Here is a 9,947-nt window from a genome sequence, read left to right on the forward strand (position 1 = left end):
GATTGAATTTATTTTAATATGAAAGTAGGACCAGAGGCACAGGCAGGGTCGGAGGGATGGACAAGCCCTTGGTGAGGAGGCAGAGGGATGATGGAAGCTGCCTCAGTTTCCACCCTGGGCAGCCCAGCAGGAGGCTCTGATGGACACAGCCTCCAGGATTTTTCTGCCCCTGTCCCTTTTCCCCCCCTAGCCCAGCAGCACCAGCTCCAGCTCTTCCTGCAGGAAATTTGGTTCATAAATAACTTTAGAACATAAGGACATTAAAATCATTGGTGTTTACATGAAAAGTAATTGAATATCAATCAAAACACACTGGCAACCTCCTGACAGCTCCAGTTCTGCTGTAATTCATTGAATTAATCAAGGCTTGACACTGGGAGATGTTATTGCAAAGGCTGAGGAAGGAGCAGGAAATTACAAAGTTAAGGAAAAAAAAAAAAACAAACAAGATAATTTTTTTTTTCTTTACTTCACTGTATGTGAAACTTTGCAGTGGAGGAGAATAAGGCCATGAAAATGCTGCCATAGTTCAGGCTCAGCTAATTTATATTTCAGCCCAAAAAATCCACTAAAATTACGGTGAAAGGGTTACATCAGGCATGTCTTGACTTAATCACAACAAAAATGACATTATGGCACCTGCACATCCTTGGAGCTCACCTGTGTCACCTCCTCTGACTCTTGGATGTGTCTGCCATTCCTTAATGAGGGGAAAGACCAAATTAACTCTATTATGTTCATATTCCTCTATTTCTGACAGCAACATCAGCAAGGGAATGCAGAGTCCCTGTGCTGCAGACTGAAATCATATCTTCTCAGTGGCTGCAGGAGAACTTTGGAAGACACAACCAGGACAAGGTTTACAAAAATTCTAACAAACACCACTCGGTTTTGATCAGCCACCACGGCTTCTCTGAAGAATTTTAGCCACAGAATTCTACATTTTTAAACCCCACTCTGGGCAGCACCACGCGCAGGTGATCACTGAGTTTCTGCTTTATTCCAAAACCACTGGGGCACAGGATCAGGGGGTGTGGGCAAATATTCCCCTGGGTGCAGGGATTCACAGGATTTCTTCTGCACAGCCAAGCAAAAAGAGCTAAAACTGCGGTTTTGGTTTTTTTTTTTTGTCTATCAGCAAGATAACATCCTAACTTCTGTCATCTCCAATCCCCCCAGGGATTCCCCAGCACCAGCTGGTGGAGCTGCTCCAGGAGTTCCTGCTGCACAATCCGAGCCCAGGAATGTCAGCAGAGCCCAGGAAAGCTGTGGAAGCACAAACCCACCTTCCACCCTGTAAATGAATGCTGTCCTTAAAATAAATGGGACACTTGGGAGCACAAACAGGCACCTGATAACCCAAATAATCATTCCACTGGTGCAGACACGCAAACACACAGAGGGTGTTTTCCTTCTGAGGCTGCTCCTGCCCTGAAGGGCTGAGGAAAAGCTCTGCTGCGGTGAACATTCGCAGAAAAACGCGCGTTTTCTTCCCCTCTCCATCTCCCCCCTGCTTTTGCAGCATAAAGCGGAGCAGGCGAGCTCAGAGCAGCGGCTGGGGAGCAGGAGGGGAATTCTGCCATGGGATCTCCCCTCTCTGGGTGACCTTCCTCTCAGGGCTGGCACCCCCAGCTGTAGCAGGCCCGGGGCCTGCAAGGCCTCCGTGGAGGTCAGGAGCCTGAGCTGGGAAATGCCGAGTCACGATGACTCGGGCCTTAGAAGCCTGTAGGTCACTTTTCCCTGACCCTTTCTATTGGACAGTTTCCAAAACCTCTGTAGGGTATAAAAACCCCTAATTCTGCTTGGTTCAGGAGAAGAGCTGTCACTGAGAACCTTCGTGGAAGACCCTAATAAAGAATCCTGCGGAACCTTATACAGCGCTTCCCCTCTCTCTCCCTGCGTCTGCTGCCTCGGCCCAAGCAAGCCAAAAGAGCTGATAATCACATAATCACTAAGAGCTGAAATCACTTGAGCTTGCTTGGCTGCTCGAAGCTGGGAACGGCTTGGGAGATCGGACCAAGCCTGAGACTATCCTGGCCTCGGCATTCCACCTGGCACAGCCCGGCTGGAACCCGCCGGGATACCCAGCAGCTGCAGCCCCCTGCTCTCCTTGCTGATTTCTGACACTTTGCATCGAGAGAAGGGGCAAAAAAACTGCCAAGAAGGTTTCAGTTTCTGAAAAGGAGGAGATTTAAAGATCATTTCAGCTGGCAAAGTGCCACAGATGCTCAGGAAATGAAAAAAGCAAGATGTTTTAAACCTCACACTCCATTCCCACATCATACAGCAAGGAATATAAATACCTTCTCCTCAAAGGTTCTGGCAGAAGATATTATTTTACTCCACTTAGATTTGGTTTTTAGAAATTAGCTTGGTGAGCAGATGTTGAATTTACCTCAGTGGAAAATGAAGTCTGCTTTTCATCCACAGGACAAATCCAGGCACTCTAAACTCAGAGCTGACAAATCTCCCCTGAAGTTCCTCTGCCTTTTGTTGCACCCATCCTTACGATCCAAATTTGATTTTTCCAGTCCTCCTCCATTTGCTCAGCCAGGTGGAAACACCACGTGCCTGATTTTTAAATATGTTTTTCCTCCTCTTTATTAGAAACAGCAAATTTTATACTCGAAAGAGAAAGAAAACACCTGCAATAAATCATCAACTGTGTGGAAATCATTTGTTCTGCAGTCCTGAACTGGTTTCCAGAAAGTGTCCTGCTTTTACCTTGTGAAAAATTCAAAGTGTGGACAAGGCAGAAAGCAAATATTTTGAGCAAAGAAGCCATTTAGATAAGATATTTAGGGAGCTGTGAACTTGGGGAAGAATTCTGGCTGGGAAATTGCAACACTGGGACAGGAGGGCAGGGGGGTCTCTGGCAGTCGATGCTGAATTTCTCTTTTTCCTCCAGCCAGGAGGAGCCTGGAAACACAGGGATAAGCACAGCCCATCCTGGGCCTCCTCTGCTGCGTTTCCCACAGCAGGACTTTGGAATATCAGGAGTTTTGGAGGCAGAAATTCAGGAGATGTTCAGGTCTGGAAGGATATTCCAGACCAAAACCTTCTCATGTGCTGCCTCCCACTGTCAGAAGTTGCATTCGGTGCCCCTGATGCTTTTCCACCTGATATTGTCACGTTAAATACCCAGATCTTGAGTCCCCTTTTAATCCCCTGAATTAAAACCCATATTAGGATTTTAATATTTGTCACCATGATATTTTCTGAAAAATCCTTTTGCCAGGATTTTCCCCTCCTGAGGAGCTGAGGGCCTCAGGAAAGAAATGTAAACAGTAACTATCTGCTGCTGTGGAATGCAATAGGTGCATCTTCCATTGGTCCATGTAGATTTTTTTCAATTAATGACCAATTACAGCCACCTGTGTCGAGGCTGTGAGCAGTCACAGGATTTTGTTATGCATTCTATTCTATTCTTGTTCATTGTAACCTTCTGATCATTGTTTTCTCCCTATTATTTTAGTATAATTTTAATGTGGTATTTTAATATATGATAAGATAATAAATCAGCCTTCTGAGAAAATAGAATCAAACCTTGTGTCTCCACACATGAGGAGTTACCAACAAATATTAGCAAATATGTTGATATTAGCAAATATTTTGATATTAGTAAATCTTCCCATCACCAGGTTGGCAGTGGCTCCTCCACACAGTGACTGGATCAGATCCTGATTTCCTAGGAGTTAATTAGTGCATAACTCAGGGAAATCAGATTGGAAAATTCCTGGGGTTTTAGATTTGGGTTAAACCCCTGCCTGCACATCATTTGGAGAGCTCTGCTGAGGAAGGCTGAGGGGCAGCAGGGCTGGGGCAGAACATGGCAGTGGTGAAGGCAGAGAACAGGGCACAGGAGGAGTTTTCAGGAGTCGTTCTCATCTCCAGCTCACCCACAGACAGGGCAGTGATATTTAATACCTCCAACCTCAATAATATGTTCAGCAGCAATTCCTGAAAGAAGAAATGGCTTTTCCTGCAGCAACAATAAAGGCAGATCTCTAGGGAAAGAGGAAATAAAATGTTTTTGTTTGTCTAAAATATGAGCTGTGGAAATAAATAGCTGTTCCATACAGAAAATGTCATTCAAACAAAACCCTGCACTTTGCTTTTGATAGGATATTAAACATGACACTGGCCCTGTCTGAGATCCCTGCCCAGCTCCCATTACCCCACAGACGCCTCTTGCTTACACACATTTTGTTTTATTGGTCCTCACATGCAGTGTGAGTCTATTCCTGCCTTGTCATTAATTACTGGTACACATTTGCACAGCTCCACAGCCTCCTCAGGGGAAAGGCTCTGCTACATATTTAAGAAGTAGATTTATGAGTGCTTATGCAGATGGACCCTCTGGAATAATTTATATTTTGTTGGGATGATTGCTCAGCCAAACACATCTGAGTGTGTTTTTTGCAGTCAGCGCAAGAACAACAACATCCCCAAAGTCAGAGGCACAGGAACAAACACAAACTAAAGTGGCACTCCCTGGGAGCTCAGGGAACAACACTGCCTTCAGTAGCGGAGGTACTCAGCACTGAAATGGGAATCAATCAGATCTGTTATTGTAATCTACTTCCCAAAAGTTGGAGCAGCTAGCTGGATTGCCTGCTTTGAGCAGTGGTGCAGAGTGAGAGAGCTCCAAGGGCCTTTCTTTACCCCTTCCCTGCTCTAATCCTGCAGATATAATTACTCCAGACTCCTGCCCTGGTTCAAAGCAGCCTTTTCCTCTGGCTGCTGAACTCGTCTGTCTCCCTGCACTGTGGCTGCCTAAGGAGTGGAACTAATGCAGTTTAAGGGTGCATAATTCCCATTCATGTCAGGAAGGAGAGGATTTCTATGGAGATCAGCATCTCCTGATTGCATGGCTAATCACTGCCTCCCCACTTCACAGGCGAGGGAAATAAATATTTTTCCTGGGAGTGAATAAATGCCGAGGTGACAGCTGAAGTGATGGAAGTTAATGGGGAGAGCAGCAATTCAGTGGGAGGAGTGATAAATAAACCCTGAGCTCTCAGGACACTTCACCAAACCTGGGGGACAAGGCTCTGCCCTGCCCAGAGCATCCCACAGAGAGGAACAGGTCAGCCCAAAACCAAACAGAGAGGAAAAAAGGGGGAAATCCTTGGAGTGAGAAAGGTCTCTGGAATGAGCAGGGCTCTGGCTCAGCCCCATCCTTTCTGCACTCCTCAGGGTCCCAGAATCTGGGGCAGAGTGGAAGAGTCACCACCTCCTGCCTTGCTCTGGGGGGATACAGGGAATTTCACCATCTGCTGGGATCATTAGGAGCTCACAGGAAAGGGAGCAGCAACAGGGAGAATGCCTGGGCAAGCAATTCTGCACCTTGCATATCAGGAAAATAAATTTGTGTGTACTGGCAGGACTGCCTGGGGTTTATTCTTCTGATTAAAGATGGTACTGCCCTCCAAGTTTTACTTTCCAGAAGCATTTGAATGGTTCCATGATGGAAAACAAGTGGAGAGTGGATGGTGAGAACTGTGCCAACATAACCCCCAAACAGACCAGGCAGGTGACAGCCTCACCTGAGAGCATCCAGTCACCAAATTCAGAAATCATCCTCATGTTAAACCCCAGTTCCACAGCCTTAAACAGTTGTCTCACCTTGGTTAATCAGAACCAGAATGATCTGCTTTTATTTTTCTGTCCCAGCATGTTTTTTTTTTTTTAATTTTAGCTTTCCTGTTCACAGCCACAACTTAACATCTATTTTAACCACAGCTACGTCCCCCTGCCAAGAATAACTGAAGTAGCAGCTGGTTTTAGGTGCTCAGCAATTTGCTGGCTCCAGAGCAGGATCTCAGCACACCTTCTGCTGGCATCTCATGGTTCCACTGCAGAGCAGAGAGTCAGGAATATTTGATGTGGCAGGCACAGGTGTTATTAAATTATTGGCACTCTGCAGATTTCCAAGCTTACATTGCTTTTCATCTCTGGCTAAATGGCCTCATTCCCTGTTTGACCACAGGCAAAACCAAAGTGCATGCTGTGGGCACAGCAGAGACCAGGAGTGTTTAATTCAAATATAATCCATTCCCTGCGTGGTATTTACAAATCTTTATTCCATCTCTTTTCTTCAGGATGACAGAGGTTGTTTTTATTTCTTCTCATGTGTCCAGCTGAAAGATGCATTGCAGGAATTACACATCCCTGTCATGGCTTTGCTGTGTCCTGCTCCCCACAATTCCTGCTGCTCCCAGGAGGGTGGCAGCTCCTGGCAGCCCTTGCCAAGGACAGGGAGAGCACTCTGGGCTCCAAACAAAATGGGCATTTAATAAAGCAACATTAAAAGGCCCTTCCTTGCATTTGTTAAGATTTGTTAAGTTCACAGCAGAATATGTAAGTAGAGGACAAAAGGTTGGGAAAGTCAGGCCAGAAATCTGAGAGACAAAATTAAAGCAATTGCCAGATTTTAACTGTGGTTTGGGAGAAATTCTCCCCAAAAAAAAAAAAAAAAAAAAAAAACCCCCAAAAAAACCAAACCAAACAAAAAAAAAAAAAAATCACCAAAAAACCCAACCAAAAGCATCTTAATGAGCACAAGTAATTAAATCTGTTTTTATGTATTCTTTAACACATAATTTGTCCAGTAGGACCAGATCCTTCCCTGCACTGTTTTATGTGGTCCTCATCCCATTGTTTCTGAAAATGGCAGGATTTGTACTACAGGATTGTCCTGGGGACTGCAAGTGTGGCATTCCCACTGTGAGGATGTGGAAAATTAAATATTACAGAATCCTGGAATGGTTTGGGTGGGAAGGGACCCTAAAGCCCACCCAGTGTCCCCCCTGCCATGGCAGGGACACCTTCACAGCCTGGCCTTGGAACTCCAGGGATGCAGGGGCAGCAAAGAGGGAAGGAGTAACTCCAGGCTGGGCTGGAATAGAGCCTGGATGCCCAGGCCCAGGTGGGCATTGCTGGGTTCCTCACCTGAGCCCACAAATTCCTCCCACAGCCCCACATCCCTTCGGGAGTCCCGGGCGCTCCCCGGGTCCTCGGCAGCCCGGGGGGCAGGGGATGCGGGGGGGTCACAGAGCAGGGATAAACCCGGGAGAATTTTGGGGATTTCCTGCCCCAGCCGGGTCCGGGGCAGTGCTGGGCGTGGATCCCAGTGCCAGGACAAGGCTGGCATGCCGGGATCCCAGTGCCAGGACAAGGCTGGCATGAATATGTAAGTAGAGGACACAAGGTTGGGAAAGTCAAGCCAGAAATCTGAGAGACAAAATTAAAGCAATTGCCAGATTTTAACTGTGGTTTGGGAGAAATTCTCCCAAAAAAAAAAAACCCAAAAAAACCCCCCAAAAAAACCTCAAAAAAACAAACAAACAAAAAAAAACCCCCAAAAAAACCAAACCAAACAAAAAAAAAAAAAAATCACCAAAAAACCCAACCAAAAGCATCTTAATGAGCACAAGTAATTAAATCTGTTTTTATGTATTCTTTAACACATAATTTGTCCAGTAGGACCAGATCCTTCCCTGCACTGTTTTATGTGGTCCTCATCCCATTGTTTCTGAAAATGGCAGGATTTGTACTACAGGATTGTCCTGGGGACTGCAAGTGTGGCATTCCCACTGTGAGGATGTGGAAAATTAAATATTACAGAATCCTGGAATGGTTTGGGTGGGAAGGGACCCTAAAGCCCACCCAGTGTCCCCCCTGCCATGGCAGGGACACCTTCACAGCCTGGCCTTGGAACTCCAGGGATGCAGGGGCAGCAAAGAGGGAAGGAGTAACTCCAGGCTGGGCTGGAATAGAGCCTGGATGCCCAGGCCCAGGTGGGCATTGCTGGGTTCCTCACCTGAGCCCACAAATTCCTCCCACAGCCCCAGATCCCTTCGGGAGTCCCGGGCGCTCCCCGGGTCCGCGGCAGCCCGGGGGCAGGGGATGCGGGGGGGTCACAGAGCAGGGATAAACCCGGGAGAATTTTGGGGATTTCCTGCCCCAGCCAGGTCCGGGGCAGTGCTGGGCGTGGATCCCAGTGCCAGGACAAGGCTGGCATGCCGGGATCCCAGTGCCAGGACAAGCCCGGGCAGGGCTGGGTGTGGATCCTATAGCCAGGACAAGGCTGGCATCCCCGGATCTCACTGCCAGGACAAGGCTGGCATCCCGTGGCAGCCACTGGCATCACGCCCGGCCAAACACTCCCGGCTCCTCCTGCTCATCTCCTTATCCCCTTATCTCCTTATCCCCTTATCCCCTTATTCCTGTATCCCCTTATTCCCTTATCCCCTTATTCACTTATCTCCTTATTCCCTGTATCCTGCAGCTGGAAAACCAAAAATTCATCTCACCAGTGCGAAAAAATCAGTCTTGCAATGGCTTAGAGCAGATGAACCCCTCCCTCCTTTTACCTGCAAGATTCCCAGAGCGTAGAAAAGCCGGGAAAACACTCATGGACAAAGCAATCATCCTGAATGCCTCAGCACCTAATTATCTTTTTTTTTTTTTTTTTGGATTGTCTAGACTTACTATCTTTCTTTATAAGGTTTTTTAAGGTTAAAGTATTTAATTAAGAAATTACACTTAAATTATTTTTATTTTTAACTTAACTAATCAAGTCTGCAATGTGGACTTTTTTTGTCTAATTACAACATACTACTTAAACTTATGAAGGAGAAGGTAAAGGAGAAGGACTAGTTTCTGCCTTAAAATTTGTATCTTGTATTATAAATATTACTCTATTTTAAAGTTTTCTACTACGTGATATTACACACCTCTAATCAAACTACACACTTGCAATCCCAGCGCTATCCATCAATTTTGGAAGCCTCCTCCACAGCCTCAGGTCAAACGTAGTGCTCTTCTTCTGGGGGTCAGAATTTGCCAGCACAGAAAGTCTCAAACTCTCAGCATCCAGATCTCCAACATCAGAACCCACAGGCAATAAAAAGCAACCACAGCAAACTTCTCCCTGCATTTGTAAATCCAGAAGAGTGGAGCAATCAATAGAGCAGAGGTCTGGGTTGTAATCAGAGCCTTCTGTGTGAAACCAGCTTTTCTTTAAACACTACAGGCTCGTGGTAGGGGCAGAATATTCCCTAAAAACCAGAGAATGGTTCATTAGTGTTCATGGGAACAGAGGATCAATCTGCCCCTGTGAAAGTTAATGAGTCCAGCAGATTTCACACCCCGGCACTGATCTCTGTGCCTGAGGCTGCAGGGTTGTTAGCACTCCCCAAACTCAGCAGCAGGGCTCAGCTACAACTCTCCTGGAATTAATTCCATCTGTGTGACTATTTAAATAATTGCCAATCTGCCTGCGAGTCACAAACTTCTAGAGATGCTCACCTGCTTAAATATTAATGAAGCTTTTCTGCTGTAAGGTGCAAGGGAAAGGAAAACTAAACACAATTATAAGAATTAGAATTGACAGCAGGGAAAGCTGGAAAAATAAAAGGTGTTTCACTCAGACAAATGCTCAACCAACCCACTTTAATCACTGCCTTCCCTCAAGGAGGCAAAAATTGCTTTATTAAATCTTGATCAAGAAAAAAATGGAAGATCTCCCTTATTTAAGGGAAAAAAAAAAAGGTTTGAACAATGATAAAAATACTTCGAGGTTTTGAGCAACTTCTAGCAAGTCCTGGTGCAAATCCAGGTGTCCCTTCATCCCTTCAAATGGGAATGGAGATGATGTGACCCATCCCATTTCTCCCAGCAGCACCAGGATTTACTTCCAGCAGCTGTGTTGCCCTCTGCGCTATTTAAATCATGCCACTTGCATTTTGTTACCTGCAATAAAAACATCTACAAAAAAGAAATGCAATGGGAAGTCTTGATATTAGATTTTTTTTTTTCCTCATTAATTTGATTCCAAGATTGGCATTTTAGGAGCATTACCTGCTGTGGTCTGGACTCTCTCCCTGTGTGCTATTCCAGTTTGTTGGTTCAAGAACTGGAATAACTTCTCAGCGTGGATC

The sequence above is a fragment of the Pyrgilauda ruficollis genome, unplaced genomic scaffold (genome assembly GCF_017590135.1).
Source record: "Pyrgilauda ruficollis isolate IOZ18807 unplaced genomic scaffold, ASM1759013v1 scaffold45, whole genome shotgun sequence".
Classification (NCBI taxonomy): domain Eukaryota; kingdom Metazoa; phylum Chordata; class Aves; order Passeriformes; family Passeridae; genus Pyrgilauda; species Pyrgilauda ruficollis.